The following is a 16,957-nucleotide window of genomic DNA, read 5'->3' as shown; positions in this document are numbered from 1 at the left end:
TGTGCTTATGTTCGATAATCTAAGTTTTAGTTCAACCTCCAGCATGTGACCAGGTGAGGCGAAACGTATATGTCCGCCAAAAACTCGGTTCACTGTAAGTAATCAGTCATTCACGTAAAAAAAGATGTGAACTGTTTTATAATCTGCAAGTATCACATATCAAAACAAAACTGAATCATTCTAGATTCCACCGAAGATGCCTTAAAGTAAAAGGCGAAATGCGCGTTGAATCAGTAAAGTTCACTGGATAAAGAAAAAAAGAGTTTGTTACTTACCAAAGGAAATAATCAACAGCTGTAGATATTTAGTAAATTACATTTTATGACATAGCAGCAAATTAGTTTCGGTTTAACTTCTCATTCCACGTGCTATTAAATGCTGTTTAAAACAATTCATCTATCCCTTCTGAAAAACTGTAGTTACTTTCATATCTCGGTAGATAAACAGATTTAGGATATTTATCATGCGACGAAATACATGACTTTTCACAAGTTATCGTTTGCAAAAAAAAAACACGTTTCGATTTCTTGAACCGTTTACGAAATTTGCGGTTGATACAACCACACGATTTACGACGAGCAGGACGAAGTACCGGTCGCGCCGCGAGCAACCCGCGCGCGGTCACGGCACAGCCCGTCCGCTGACATATCATTCAATATCTCGAGAACGGTGATATCTATCGATCTGCTCTCACCTTTAAAAACAATTTCGATATGTTGACTAAATTTCATACGCAATAATGTATTACCTAAAATGAACTGTACGCAAAGTCCACGCAATGCGCTTTTACCTCTGCACACTCATTCAAATTTCGTGTAAAGGTTTACGTAAATGCGATACAGCAAGTAACCACGACGAATAACGAAAAGAAATTCGGTCCTTTATCGAGAGAAGATATCAGGCTGTAACATGCCCAAGAATCAAATTTTTCTACCGAATAGTTTCCTTGGAATCGGATGATAAGTATTTCATAGCTGCAGCCGCGTCCGCGCCAGCGGTTCGGCGAAAGTTCGTGTGGCCCGGGGTTCCGTACCTGACGTCACGCTCAGCGCGTTCTGTGATTGGCGGCGCGCACCTGGAGCGCGTCACGCGCCTTGCCGCTGACGCCATTTCCATGGCAACCACGCCGCTGACGCGCGGTTTTGACGCGCGGCAGCCCTAGTGGGAACCGGCCTTTAAAGGCTGATCGCCACCACAGCTGGGCTCGAGACAGCGGCAGCGGCAGCGGCAAGCTACTCCGCGGCTCCCGAGATCGGCGTTCCCACCTGGAAGCGGCCGACGCTGAGCCACGGGGCGGGGCCCACCGAAGCGCCCGGTGCGTCTCATTAACCGTGCCGCCAACCTACACGAAGGAAAGACGAACTTCTATCAAGACATGGCAATTTTTTTATTTTCACTACGGTGTTCCCTTCCACACATTTGATTATTCGTGTTCTCTTATTCCACCAGAAACAGACACCATGACCACCGTCCCTGTCTCATTTAGAAAAGCGGTCACCCCAGAACACAAACTTATTGTTACTTTAATAACAGCTGTCAGTATTCCAAATTGCAATACCTAAACGCAGTCTACTATAATGATAGTACATTACCTGTTATCTGATAGTCATTATTTATAAGTAAAAATGCCTGACAGTTGATCCTCAATATTTGCTATGTTGAGATCATGTATTTTAACCACTCTGCGAGTGTTAGCTATTGAAACTACCAATGAAATAGTATCACATCACTCAGCTCCATTACTAAGCTGCCATTGACATTCAAGTTTCCATGCGTACCTACACCACAGGTCATGAACAGATTGAAAGAATGGACGATAAAACAGATTACTCAAATAGTTAAGCGAGAGAAAGATTTAAAATGTGACGAGAGACTGGAATATGGTAGCTGGAATAAGAAGAGAAAATAGTAAGGAAATGTAGGCTTGGGCGAAGGGATGAAAGGCGAAGCCACGTGATAGTTTTGTACAGACCACAACGTAATCATCGCCAACTTAAAGGTACCATAAGGTAGCGACTGACTGAAACAGACGAAGCAATCCATTACAGGACGAACGGATATCTTTGATAGGAGAAGTGACGAATGCAGCAGAGGCTGTAAATCGGAAAAAGGTACAGTAGAAATCCTTGGATACAACATGACATGTTTAATTTAATTGACAGGAGAAAATATAACAACGCAACAAACTAAGTAGGCCATGCGGAATAGAGATGTCTAAAAATGACGTTGACAGACAGTCCAAAATGGCAACAGCGATTTTGCACTTGGAAAACTGAAGTGCCGACATTAAATAAGAAAGAAAAAATAAAATCTTGCTCAAAGGAGAAACAACTGTCAAGAGCTCATCTGGCAAGCCAGAACTAAGCAAATAAGAGATGGCTAGAAAGTCGAAGCGATACGTAGAAAGGAGAGGGGGTTATTAAAACTAACATGACCACAACGTTGGATTCCTGTGAAATGTCTGAACACGAGAGACAATACACTTCCTCTCAGCTAAGTAGACAGACTGGAGAAAGGAAAACCTGTGTTTAAAGCATTTCCATATTCAGATAAATGTTTTGACAATATTAACTGAAAGACACTCTTTGAAGCTCTTGAGGTACCAGTGATAAAACACAGGGACACAAAATTATCTGCCGGCCGATGTGGCCGAGCCGTTCTAGGCGGTACAGTCTGGAACCGCGTGACCGCTACGGTCGCAGGTTCGAATCCTGCCTCGGGCATGGCTGTGTGTGATGTCCTTTGGTGAGTTAGGTTTAAGTAGTTCTAAGTTCTAGGGGACTGATGACCTCAGAAGTTAAGTCCCATAGTGCTCAGAGCCATTTGAACCATCTACAGCCAGGACTTCCGTGTCTGACGTTTTTATTGCGTGGTCGGTCTCATTCAGTGCGTGCTCTGCCACGGCCGATTTCTTTACGTGCCCCAACCTGCAATGTCGCTTATGCTCTTTGATCCTGGTGTTAATTGATCGTCCAGTCATTCCGACATAAACTTTTCCGCATGTGCATCGTATTACGGTATATTCACGACATTGCAAGTGGGTCCCTTTTCTCTTTCGCCGATCTAATACACTCTTTGATCTTTCTGTCTCTCTGACGTGGCAGTTTTGTCGTTTACAGTTATTTTCTTTCACCTTCTTTCATGCTAATAGACTATGGTTTCCGTACTCGCCCACAAGAACAGATATTGATGTACGAGTGTTCTGCGACTTCGGGCAGAATCAGCCGTGTGAAAAGACGTACTCGGTTGGGGGCTAGTGTTGGAGAAGACGTTGACTGCGGAAGGAGCTACAGAGGACGCAGTGTAGCCGTTGACCGACAGATGGCAGTACGCGTCTTGCAGTGTTACGCAGTGATAAAGCAGCAAGATTTTACAAAGGAATAAACAGTTCAAAAAAGAATAATACGTTTGCTGGACACCATTCTGCCACACAACCAAGAAGGACATCTGATAGCTTTCTGTACACATTTATAAATACGGAGGAGAAATGAGAAGTGTAAAAGTGTAAACATTTTTTGTCTCTCTTCCCGTTCTGGAAAAGGAATGATTTGTCAATAGTCGCTTTTATTATGCTTATGAGAATATGAAATATGACTCTATTAAAAAATCGGCTATTTTTATAGTAGTAAGTGGGTAGGTTGAGCGCACTCTTGGACAATTTCCGTGGATAATTCTGCGAGCAACCCCAACACACCCACAAAATGAAAATTCAAGAAAGACTTTCGAAGAGCCCAGAAAGGTCCGCCGCAGTGGCGGAAGTAGGAAAAAGTTTCACGTATTGAATTCCAGATCATGAAATTCATTGTCTTTAATGTTAAGCCTCTCCATCCTGTTATATCTCATTTTCATCTGTCCAGCTTCAAAAAATTCAACGTCCCAACCAGTAATTAATTTAGCATATCTCTCTGGCAAAATAATTTTAAAGTCATTATTAAGCTCTATACAAGTTCGTTCTCTGTATCTAGTGTTTAAAATGTTCACATCCAGTAACGTTATGCAGAACGCCTACCTGTAGCTCACTTAGTTTTTTAATCTCTTTCGAGCTGTTTGCATTGTTGAGCTTCTTGATGAGAGTCTCCATTTCACACAGAAAATTTTTCAATATAGGGTATTTTTGTATGTTATAAATGGACTCAGACAACGACAACAACAACGACACTGTTGAAGAGCTAGGAAACAGACCTGAAGAAGACGATCATGAAGATAACAATACTTTTACTGTTGAAGAGCTAGCAGAAATGATATGCAACAGACCTGAATTAAGGTCATTTTTTTAATCAGAAGGTGAATTCAATGATAATGAATATGTTGACTATACAGATTATGAAGAAGGTGACATGCGTCCAGTCTCAGACTGCGTAGTGTCCGTACGGCAGTGTATCTGCTCGATTTTCCAGGACATGTCTTCTGTTGTCATGTGGGCTCAGCGCCTTCTTGTTTACTTCAACTGAGTAGATTTCGTGTCTTTCACTTCGAATCATGTTAATCCTTCTCTTCCAAGCTGATTCTATTTTTGACCACACATTTCTTGACTCGTTTAGACTTTGTCTCTATTTTATAATCATCTTCATAAGCGTACATCTTCGCCCTTAGGCCACAGAACTCTTCCTTCATTTTTCCTAAAACTTTCTTGTTTACTTGTGGAATACCATAAATATTATCTGCTGGATAATCACTCGTATCAAAGTAAGCAATCATCGATTTTATGCCCTCGTAGAAGTCTTCAGTCTGAATGTTGTATATGTAGCTGTCCGTGTCTTGGTAGCAGAGCTCAATATTTTCCACACACTTTGGCTTCATTGTGCTGTAGTGAAACTCATACATCAGTTCTTTAGCCAGATCGAGTATGGGCATTGCAACATAGGCTTATTAAATGTGATAGAAGCAAGATTTCATTAAATGTAGTTCTGCCTTTAAAGTTTAGCTCTGCTATAAGTTTATCACATTTTTCTGCATCTGATACTAATTTTGTGTCTACTCTGTTTCTTATGTTTTCCATCGTCTTGGCAAAGACCGAGTTATTCATCAGCTTACAGAAGTCTTTCTCGAAGTCGTTTGTAGCCTTGGTCCTCATCTGTGTATTCAGATTTATATATTACTTCAACTAGTCAGACTGCTCAAATTTTCATACTCTGTGTATTTTTGAGAGTTTCATTCCCAGAGAGAGGCACTGTTTCATATTTCTATAGTGAGCCACATGTTTCTGTTTGTCATTCAGTGTAGTCAACAACTTGCTTTCTTTAGTTCCAGGGACAATTTTATTTTCAGGAGCGAGTGGTAAATCTTTATGTAAGTCGTGCAGCTCCTTCGGATATTCAAGATCTACTTGGAATATGTTTCCCTCTTGAGAAGTGTTTGACATCTCGCTTATTTTTTTGCAGAATCAAAGCTTTCTGGATCATCCCATTCGAATTCCCCATAAGGCAGATATTGACTCATAGCCCAACCATACAGACTCTTTGCATCCAAATATGTCAGATAATTTGATGTCTTGTCAGCATCAAAGTCCTTCATATACTTGTCGTTCGCCTCGACATATCTTTTGCAACACTGTTATGTTCCACTTCGTATGCCCTTTTCGGCCATCAAAATCATGCCATAGTCACGTAGCAAGTCAAGCGGCTGCTGGGACGTTTCCAACATAGCATCCCATGACACACCAGGAGCTGTAAAATACCAAGATGGATCTAAATCATAGGCTGTCATTCAAGCTTTCCTGAAATTCTACAAGACATCAGCCAGTAACAGCACACCAGTTTTCACATACAGATCATGATATTCGCCAAGATTTTTCATGCCAAATTTTCCCAGACCATTCCTGCAATTTTGTAATCTTTATCACATATTTCACAGTCGTTCAGTTTGTTGTAAAGCTCTTCTTTTGGTGATAATTGTCTCTTCAAATTTCTTCCAAGAGTCCGTGAAATCCTATGGTAATACACCTTTTCTGATCGCCAAGTGGATCAGTTCTTCTGGGAAGAATTTTCTGTTGTCTAGTCAAATTCGATGAAAGTTTGTGAAGTGGCAAAGCACTAAATTTAAATGTGTCAATAAATCTCATCTTCAAATTAGCTGTTCTCTTCCCCAAAATGATGTATCTGTCCTCATTGTTGGGTATTAAATCTCTCTCTTTCTTCTTATATCCAAGTTCTTTCACAAACAGATGCGATTCGTACCCGGGCAAGTTATGCAAATAAATCGGTACAAACTTCGGATGTGTCAGCTGAAGATTGCGACTGTTGCACAATGGACCGACGTATTTTCCAGTCACATGATCAAGATGACGGACCTTTTTATTTTTTCTTGTGTAGTGGCATGCGCACAGTGTACAAGCTGTAGATTCTACATCTACATCTACATACGTACTCCGCAATCCACCATACCGTGCTAGGCGGAGGGTACCTCGTACCACGACTAGCATCTTCCCTCCCTGTTCCACTCCCAAACAGAACGAGGAAAAATGACTGCCTATATGCCTCTGTAGGAGCCCTAATCTCTCTTATCTTTGTGGTCTTTCGGCGAAATCTAAGTTGGGCGGCAGTAAAATTGTACTACAGTCAGGCTCAAATGCTGGTTCTCTAAATTTCCTCAGTAGCGACTCACGAAAAGAACGCCCCCTTTCCTCTAGAGACTCCCACCCAAGTTCCTGAAGCATTTCCGTAACACTCGTGTGATAACCAAACCTACCAGTAACAAATCTAGCAGCCCTCCTCTGAATTGCTTCTATGTGCTCCCTCAATCCGACCTGATAGGGATCCCTAACGCTCGAGCAATACTCAAGAATAGGTCGTATTAGTGTTTTATAAGCGGTCTCCTTTACAGATGAACCACGTCTTCCCAAAATTCTACCAATGAACCGAAGACGACTATTCGCCTTCCCCACAACTGCCATTACACGCTTGTCCCACTTCATATCGCCCTGCAATGTTACACCCAAATATTTAATCGACGTGACTCTGTCTTCTTCGTTCTACAGCAGTCAATGTACTCATTTCTTCAGCTTCAGAGTAAATTCTTCCAATCTCTTCGACCCCTTGCTTCATGCATTCTGTAAACTTTTTATGGCAGTTCGGCCCACTGCACACGACGGGGTCTTTATAGTGTCCATTCACGTATCTGGTGTAGTAGCAGAATCCACATGGTTCATGTTTTTGATATTTCACCGTAGACGAACTTTCCAGATTTGGCTGGCAAATATCCATCTTCAACAGTAAACTTCCAAAATCGGCATAAATTACGAATGGGACTTCCTCTGTATTTCGATAATTTTCAAAACTAACATGTGACCCTTTCTTCAGCATTTCCACTTTTAGTGGCTTGTTAACTAAACAATTTGATGTGTGTTCGTCCAACCTCTGCTTGCTGTTGAAGTGAAGCAAGCACATGTGACGAATAAATTCTGCTTCTTCACGTTTGTTGATTTGATTCGAGACAAGCCGACATAGATTCTGTATGTAAGAATAGTGTGAATTACTTCCTTCCTTGAAATAGAGGAGATTTACATGTTTCTCTCTCTTACTTTTCGTAATTTTCAGTGGGTTCACTTGATAGTTGTCATCAAACGAATAGACCTTGACGGATACGTCGATTCTGCTCGCGATTTCCGGAATATGATCAAGCAGTACAGGAAATTGAACATTCTCAAGCGTCTGATCCAGATCAAGTCCAACACTTTTATATTTGGTTACCCTTTCTGAATTTTTATCTACAGGATACAGCGCAGATTTTATAGCCCACAGAAAACACTACTGATCATTATTTTTTACGTTGATGCAAGACTTTTTATTTTTTATTTTATCTGGTACTCGATGTAGGATGATCCTCCCAATGGAAACACATCTATTAATTCCTAACTGAAGTCCAATAATTCTGTTTAGTGACCATCCCGATCCGCGAGCTAGAAAATTATCCATTTTTGACAAGACATTTCGTCTAGCGAGCCTAAATTTTTTAGCTAGCTCGCCTTCATTTGTAACTCTATACTTTTCTGTCTGGAACTTAAATTCCATAACATTTCCGTCTGCTTGCATCTGGCACTCAGAAAAAAGTTTAAAATCGACTTTCAGTCCGCGATGTATTCTTAGATTATGCTTGACAATTCGCATAATTTTCGATTTCACTGCGTGCAGGCTCAATTGTGTTGATGTTGTTCTCAAAATTTATGGCTTGCAGCCTGTTCGCAAACGCCGTATCGACGACATAGTCTCTAACCGTGTTCCTGTCTCTCGGTTTCTCAAATAAATTCGTACAGAAGGGGAAGAATTTTTCTTCATTAGTACAGACGTTAGTCTCGAAAATCTCATCGTCGCTTCCAATTTTAGAAAAAGGTAATCGCTTCCAAAGATTGATTTACCGGTCTGGCTGGCGCGTCTGCTGTCGTCGATGTCTAATAATAAAGCTAATTAGATCGGCGTTATTTAATTTACTATACCCACTTAAATTATTTCTGTTACAGTAATCGCGAAGTTGAACGACTGTGAGGTTCTCCATTTGACCTCTCCAGAAATCGTAAAGTTGAGCAACTCTTAATCGGTGGTCTTCAGACAGCGTCTCTATTTGGCTGCCTTTTAAAGGAAATAAGAAACAAAAGACGAGCAGACTCAATTCTTATTTTGTCTTTTATTTTTCATATTTTATAATATACATTTTTTTTACGTCTACTATCATGTTTATCTTTATGTGAAGGATTTCTGCAGAAACAACTTAAATCTTTAATTTATTGACAACCAATACACGCTGCAGGTGCTTCAGCAGGTGCTTTGTCTGTTTCCATCCACAACAATACTTTCGAACGTTCTGCACTCGGAATTCGCCGTAAATGCACTTAAGAAGTAATATTTAGCAATGTTTTTTCCCACATACACACGGAATTCGGTTTTCATTGTTATATTTTACATGAAGTTTATTTGAACACTGTCTACACATTGGTCTATAACCATCTTTCGTGTATTTCTGTGTACGATAATTATCAGTCGATTGCTCAGTATTGCAGTGTTTACACAGTTTGGCGCGACTGTCAGAGCATTCTTCAGCGGCACCAGTCTTAGGACTGCGTCCAGGCTTAGAACTGTGTTCAGAGTGCGTCTGAGCTTCCATCTGTGTAGGAAAAAACTCATTAGAAGAAAGTAAAATTTTCTAATTTCTGCACGATATCTTTCAGAATATTTATTTCCTTCGGAACCAATTCCCTGCATTCAACGCCAAACAAAAACAGATGACTTGCGCCAGCTCTGACAACTTTTATTGTGAATTCATTATATTCGTAGAAAGTATCATCCATGAAAAAATACAACAACCCATTAATGTTCCTAAATGCAGAAGTCATTTCAGTCGCCAATCTAGGAAATTCTCTATCTATAACTCCTGGCGATTTATATGTAAAACTGCACTCATCTAATTCCACGTAGAAAAGCTCATTAAAAAATAAAAAACGTTGTTCCTGAGTAAGTGTTAACCACACGATTTAATAGAAAGTTTGTACGTAATCCTGTACTAGATATAGATTTTGTATACCGCGGAATTAATTGTAATGTGTGTAAATTCATCGTATATATCGTATTGCCAACAAATAACACAACTTCGCTACTTGGTCTTTGATATACTACATCAATTTTTGCATATTTTGGGGTAAGAATGTTAACCAACTGGTTACCAATTGTGGCTTGTTATCACCTATTGAAACCCAGTTCTTGTGAAAAATATGTGGAACCCCGTTTACAAAAAGTAAGTGATGGAACTTTTTCATTTGACACAATGACTCAAATCGTTCATTTGGTACAGAAGGCTGTGTTGATGGTGGTGAGCCGGCATCGTTGGCTGTGTTATTCCGTACAAACTCTGGACAGCATCAATACCATCTTGAAATAATTACAAGTGTGAGCCATTATGGTATGGATATATTATTGATTCATAAACACCTGAATGATACGAGTGGTCAACTTCGTGAACTAAGACTTTAGATAAATTTGTCAGATGCTTTGGTGTATTTTTGTTAATTTCTGAGTACCATTACTCATCATCGTCCATGTGTATTTCTATCGGATCATTCTTCTTATTTGGAAAACATGCATGACCTAACACATTTCCTTTTGCGTGCAGATCCTGTGGGCAACGATGACCATATATTTTATTTTTATGTAGCCGTCTTTTATTTGAAATTGAAATATCGCTGTTGTTATTGCTGAGGTGAAATTTAATATCAGCATATTTTTCCAATAAATGGAATGCTTTCTCTCTTATTTCTAGTAGTTGCTCTTTTATAGAACCACATTATATTCTTCTTATTCCATTAACATATAGTAGTTCTATAACTACCAAATGAATCTTCTATACCGCATACCTACAGACTTACGACAATTTCGACAGCGGTGAAATGGCGCTACCACACCAAATTTACCAGCGTGTACTTCTTCATGCATAAAAAAGAAGTTGAAAATTTTAATAACTTTTTACAAATCTATAAAAAAATATTCTCTTAAATGGCAGCTTCTAACTCAGTTGTCGCAAGTGCAGAATCGGCTGTCCTGAACATTTTCGAATTCATTCAAGAGAAGAAGTATCAATTAAATTTAGGAACATGGTTCACCGACATTTGAGTTCCTTTGTTCAATCAAGAAGATGTTTTACTCACAAACGACATTTTGTGCTTCATACACCATGGAATTGCAGAGTATCTGAGCGTATCCTCTGAAGATATTAAAACTTTGATGAAGGTCGGATTGTAGCCTATCGCGATTGGGGTTTATTGTATCGCGACATTGCTGCTCGCGTTGGTCGAGATCCAATGACTGTTAGCAGAATATGGAATCGGTGGGTTCAGGAGGGTAATACGGAACGCCGTGCTGGATCCCAACGGCCTCGTATCACTAGCAGTCCAGATGACAGGCATCTTATCCGCGTGGCTGTAGCGGATCGTGCAGCAGTTCGCAGACCATGGCTGCGGTTAGCCTTGACGCTGCATCACAGACAGGAGCGCCTGCGATCGTGTACTGGGTGCACGAATGGCAAAACGTCATTTTTTCGGATGAATCCAGGTTCTGTTCACAGCATCATGATGGTCGCATCCGTGTTTGGCGACATCGCGATGAACACACATTGGAAGCGTGTATTCGTCATCGCCATACTGGCGTATCACCCGGCGTGATGGTATGGGGTGCCATTGGTTACACGTTCCGGTCACCTCTTGTTCGCATTGACGGCACTTTGAACAGTGGACGTTACATTTCAGATGTGTTACGAGCCATGGCTCTAACCTTCATTCGATCCCTGCGAAACCCTACATTTCAGCAGGGTAATGCACGACCGCATGTTGCAGGTCCTGTAGGGGCCTTTCTGGATACAGAAAATGTTCGACTGCTGCCCTGGGCAGCACATTCTCCAGATCTCTCACCAGTTGAAAACGTCTGGTCAATGGTGGCCGAGCAACTGGCTCGTCACAATACGCCAGTCACTACTGTTGATGAACTGTGGTATGGTGTTGAAGCTGCATGGGCAGCTGTACCTGTACACCCCATCCAAGCTCTGTTTGACTCAATGCCCAGGCGTATCAAGGCCGTTATTACGGCCAGAGGTACTGATTTTTCAGGATCTATGCACCCAGATAGCGTGAAAATGTAATCACATGTCAGTTTTATTATAATATACTTGTCCAATGAATACCCGCTTATCATCTGCATTTCTTCTTGATGTTGCAATTTTAATGACCAGTAGTGTATATCTAATGGAGTTGACACATACCGTCACTCGTTGACCAATCTGGTATGGAAGTAGAAGAGAAGAAAACCAGAGCTCAAGTTTTTTTAAAAAACCATTCACGCAGGAAGACTGTATAAACATGCCGTCCTTTGGCAGCCGCACAGATTGTCCTATAGCAGTAGACATCCCTGGCGTAGAGAAGGAAACCGAAACAGTGGAAAACAAGTGAGTCGCTACGTCCGGATAGGATACCAATTTGGTTTTAAAGGCACTGGCCCCTTACTTACCTCGCATTTATCGCGAATCTTTCGCCCAGCGCATTGTCCCAAGCGAATTGAAAAAATAAAAAAGAGCAGGTGACTCCTGCGTATAACGATAAAGGAACGGAGTCGCAAAATTACTCCCCAGTACCCTTGACATTGGTATGCTGCAGAATTTTCGAACATTTTCCCAATTAGAATACAAAAATTCCTTGAAGTAGTAAAGCGTCTGTCCACAAATGAGCACGGTTTCAGAAAGCACCGCCCGTGCCAGACTCGGCCTGCCCTTTTCTGACACGAGATGCGGCGAACCACGGACGAGGTACGACGGGCTGATTCTGTATTTTTAGATTTCCGGAAAGCGTTTGCCACGGTGCTCCTCTGCGGGTTGTTGACCGAGACACGTGACTGGCTCGAAGACCTCTTAAGTGACAGACCCCAGTTCAACAGAGACCAGAGAATCGACAAGAGTGCTCCAAGGAAGTATGACAGGACGGCTGTTATTTTCTCTATATGCTGAAGCAGGAAGTGATGCTACTTCAGGGTAACGTCCGCCCACATTCTGCTCGACTGAAAAACGAAGACTGTACAGGAGTTGGGTTGGGAAGTCATTCTGGACCCACCATATTCACTTGATCTTGCGCCCTCAAGTTTTCACCTCTTCCGCACTCTAAGGTAGAGCCTTCCGGATGAAAATGCACTCCGACCATGGCTCGGTGAGTTCATCGACTCTAAACGACGCAACTCCTAGTCGAGGGTTATGAAAGTCACCCCAGCGTTAGCAGGATTATAAACAGTGAAGAGGAATATATTATCGTGCACTGATGTCTCTGTCATGCGTATCTGTTTTGTTTATTTAACTTATGAAAAGCACTGTGAGCTTATGCACCAGACCAACATAAGCATTACATTCATTACATTGAATCGTATGAAATAGAACATACCAACCAATAAATGCATTGCCACAAATACGATAGTTCAAAAGTCAAAGAGTAAATAGCTTTGTCAAAGAGTAAATATTTTGCCTGTTCACATAATATTCTTCAAATCAAAAAATATGTCGTAGTAAACCGCTTTCGAAGTTGGCTGTGTTCTTCCTCGTGGCTAAGGCTACCTCCATACCAAATTTCATCGTAATTCGTTCATGGGGTGAATGTGAAACGGTGACAGAAGGAGTTACTTTCGCATTTACAAGTATGGGTGAAGAGTGAACAAAATATGAGAAAGGTGAAAAAGAAGCAAAAAGGATTTCTTTTGCCCGTCCACTAAACAGAAACAGTCCGTATTCTTTTATCAACAGATAAAGACGGTTGAATCTTAAGACAAATAGTGAAACCGATACCAACCACCAATCTGAAGGAATATTTAAATCGTATATTGTTCGTTTACCATTGTCGCTTTCGTACTGAGCCCTCACCATTAGGATGGCTTTAAGCGTGCTGCCTGTCTGAGGCATACGCCTGAAAATGCGGCAGACCCGCCGAGCTGATGAGTCTGGCCGGTAGCATACCAACAGCGGCTTCTCTGTTGGCCCTTTATTCTATTGGACGCACGAGAGGTGCGAGGAATACTTGAAACTGCACTGAGCAGAAACCACGCAGCGATTCAGACACTTTAAATAAAATCCCTAAAGTCGTAGATACGACAGTTTCCGAACAATATCCGATAACAACATAAAGGTTTTCTGGGTATGGTACGGGGTCATAATGTATAAAACTACTGCTCCTGGAGAAAAACCAACGTTTCGGCCACGGATGCAGCGGCCTTCTTCTGGGTCTTGGCCGAAACGTTGGTTTTTCTCCAGCAGCAGTAGTCTTATATACTATGACACGGTACCATACCCAGAAAACTTTTATGTTGACTGACTGTGGCCGCTGAAGCCTGCGCTATTATAATATCCGATAACATTCGAGCCTTGTGAAAACACATCTAAGCGCCTGAGTGAACATTTCTCGCTTACCGACGCTTCATACAATTTCATTTACCAGCCACAGAATCTATCCTCCCATCTTCCATCCGATTCACAGATGTATGTATCACCATCTCTCTATACCTCCTTTTTTTCCTTACTTCGTCACGAATTTCTCTCCTGTGTCAAACTCTTCATCTCGCCATCTCGGAGTAGCACCCTACATCCTCAGTTATTCGTTGGATGTATTCCATCCAGTCTCTGTCTTCCTCTACAGGTTTTACCCTCCACAGCTGCCTCTGCCACCAATAAAGATATTCCCTGATGTCTTTCCATGCGTCCCATCAGCCTGTCCCTTCACCTTGTCAGTTTTTCCATATGTTCCTCTCTTCGCCTATTCTGCGGGGAACCTCCTCATTCCCTACCTTATCGGTCCATCTAATTTTCAACATTCTTCAGTAGCACACCATCTCCAACGCTTCGATTCTCATCTTTTCCGGTTTTCCCGCGGTCCTTGGTGCACCACCAAACAACGCTGAAATTTCTTCCTGATATTAAGGCCGACGTTTCATACTGGAAGGCTTCCTTTGCTCTCCAGTGCCCTCTTTGTCTGCGCTCTTTCTGTCCTCCGTGCTTCGTCCGTCATGGATTATTTTGTTCCCAAGTAGTAGAATTCCCACTATTGTCCTTTGCATCGTGCCCAAGTTTGATGTCAAGTTTGCCTCTAATCTTATTTGTCGTAGCCGTTTCTGTAGTTACTCTCAAGCCATATCATCTCACGGTTCTCTGCCCTCTCTGAATACGAATAATATAATCCTCCTGAGTCGGCCGTTGTGGCCGAGCGGTTCTAGGCGTTTCAGTCTGGAACCGCGCTGCTGCTACGGTCACAGGTTCGAATCCTGCCTCGGGCTTGGATGTGTGAGATGTCCTTAAGTTAGTTAGGTTTAAGTAGTTCTTATGGGACTGATGACCTCAGATGTTAAGTCCCATAGTGATCAGAGCCATTTGAACCATTTAATCTTCCTGCTGGATATCTTTATTTATCCAGATCAAAATAAATGTGTGCAACATGGTCAAAAACAGTTTGAAAAGCGTGTTAGGGTGTTGCAGAGAAATAATTGCTGGTAAAAAATTCGGTACGTTGTGTCATTGCCGAGTTAATTAGCATTGAAGTTAGCCATTAGGGTCGTCGCGTGCGAAAATGTAAACGGGCCGGGGGATACGGTTAATGTCAGTGTGCGGACAACTAGTTTCGGCAAATTAAATTGCCATCTTGAGATCACCTACATACATCGACTATTGTTCCACTCTCTGTAGAGCCGTGTCATTTGGTGATGGACACAACTGGGAATAACTCATTGAATATTACCCAGAAAAGAGTCTTATACGCACAAAAGAGTGTGATCAAATATATTTGGCTCATAGGATATTTACAATAACAATGGAAACTACAGAAATGAATGACAGTTTATGCCATGGTCAGGATATGAACCAGAGTCTCCTTGGTTGCTAAGCAGGAGCGCTAGCCACCGCACTACCGCAGCACTACAGCTAACATAGCTGCATGGACTGCCCAAGTCGAATGCCTGCCCTCCCCAACACAAACTTCAGTTCACATCCTCAGCTCGTTTTTCCCCTTCTTAGGTCATCACTATCCCCAAGGTTCTCTGGCACTGGAATAGCACCCCAGCATTGGATGTTATGAGGAAATGCTGTACCTCACCTGTATGTGATCTGCATATGTTGTAATTCAATTTTCGTCCAGACATTTCGGTCTCATCTTTATCTATGATGATGATGGAAGCTGAAAAAATGAATTAAAATTCATGCTACAGCCAGGACTTGAACACAGATCTCCTTCCTGACTAGATGAGAATGCTAGCCATTACACCACCACTGCACTACTGCCAAGTGTCGTCTAATGGCTACCATTTCTGCCTAGTAAACAAGGAGACCTGGGTCCTAGTCCTGGCCGTGGCATAGATTTTAATTCATTTCTTCTGCTTTTATTATTATGGAAGATAAATATGAGACTCAAATTTCACGAGGAAACTTGAATTATGAGATCATAGGATCCATGCTTTGTCCATGGGTGACCGCTGTGTCATCTGACTGGAGCCTCTTCTTCAGCGAGTCATTCCCAGATGTGTCCACGACTAAATAACAGTGCACTGTGTGTAGCGGCACTATGGCCTATGTATGTAGATGATGTAAGGATGGCAATTTTACTCGTCGATTTTCGTCCCGAAATTCTTCTTCGCAATGGCATTAGAGATCCTTATCACTGACATATTTTCACTGTGATTTCTCACTTCTAAATATTTCCTTGTATTTACTCAATTGACACTTTCACATGCAAGTTGAGTAGTAGGCGGAATGATTACGGCAGTGCCTTCACAAGCTCAGCGCTTCTTTCACTTGTTCGCTTACTATTCGCTTGTTTCAGAAGTTATCAGTGTCTTGCAGCGATTGATTCCTTTGTTTAAATGTAGATAATCTGTGCACTCCAGGATGGGAGAAAATCTTAGTATACAGTGACAAAAATATTAGCAAGTAGGTAGGACATTGAGAAAATGCAGTCACTGCTTACGAAAGACTGGTGCACCGCATCATAGAATACTGGTCGACTGTGTGTTGTGTGGGACCCGTACCAAGCAGGACCCACAGAGGACGTGGAACGTATACAGAGAAGGGCAGCACCGATGGTCACACGTCTATTTGACCCGTGACGGTGTATTGAACCGTAAAATTACTACTGGTTCAGTAAAGGCTATTAACCCTTCTAATACCAAGTATTTTTTGTTACACTGAATACCACTGGGGTCTTTAGTGACCCCAACGGAATTCATTTTTTATTAAGGATAGTTTTAATAATGGTAGAATGAAATCACATTTATTATTTATTCCACAATCTAAAACATGATGTCAGTGACATTACATTAAATTAAAATTCATATTTATTGAAATTATGTATTTCTGTAAAATTTACAAACGATTCTCATGAAGCTACAAATATTTTTTGATTAAACTCCGAATTGATATTTATGATGCATTACACTTACAGCAATAAATTACAGAGTGGTTTTTACACACA

This window comes from Schistocerca nitens, chromosome 11 (genome assembly GCF_023898315.1).
Source record: "Schistocerca nitens isolate TAMUIC-IGC-003100 chromosome 11, iqSchNite1.1, whole genome shotgun sequence".
In the NCBI taxonomy this organism is placed as follows: domain Eukaryota; kingdom Metazoa; phylum Arthropoda; class Insecta; order Orthoptera; family Acrididae; genus Schistocerca; species Schistocerca nitens.
Note: the sequence above shows the minus strand (reverse complement) of the source record.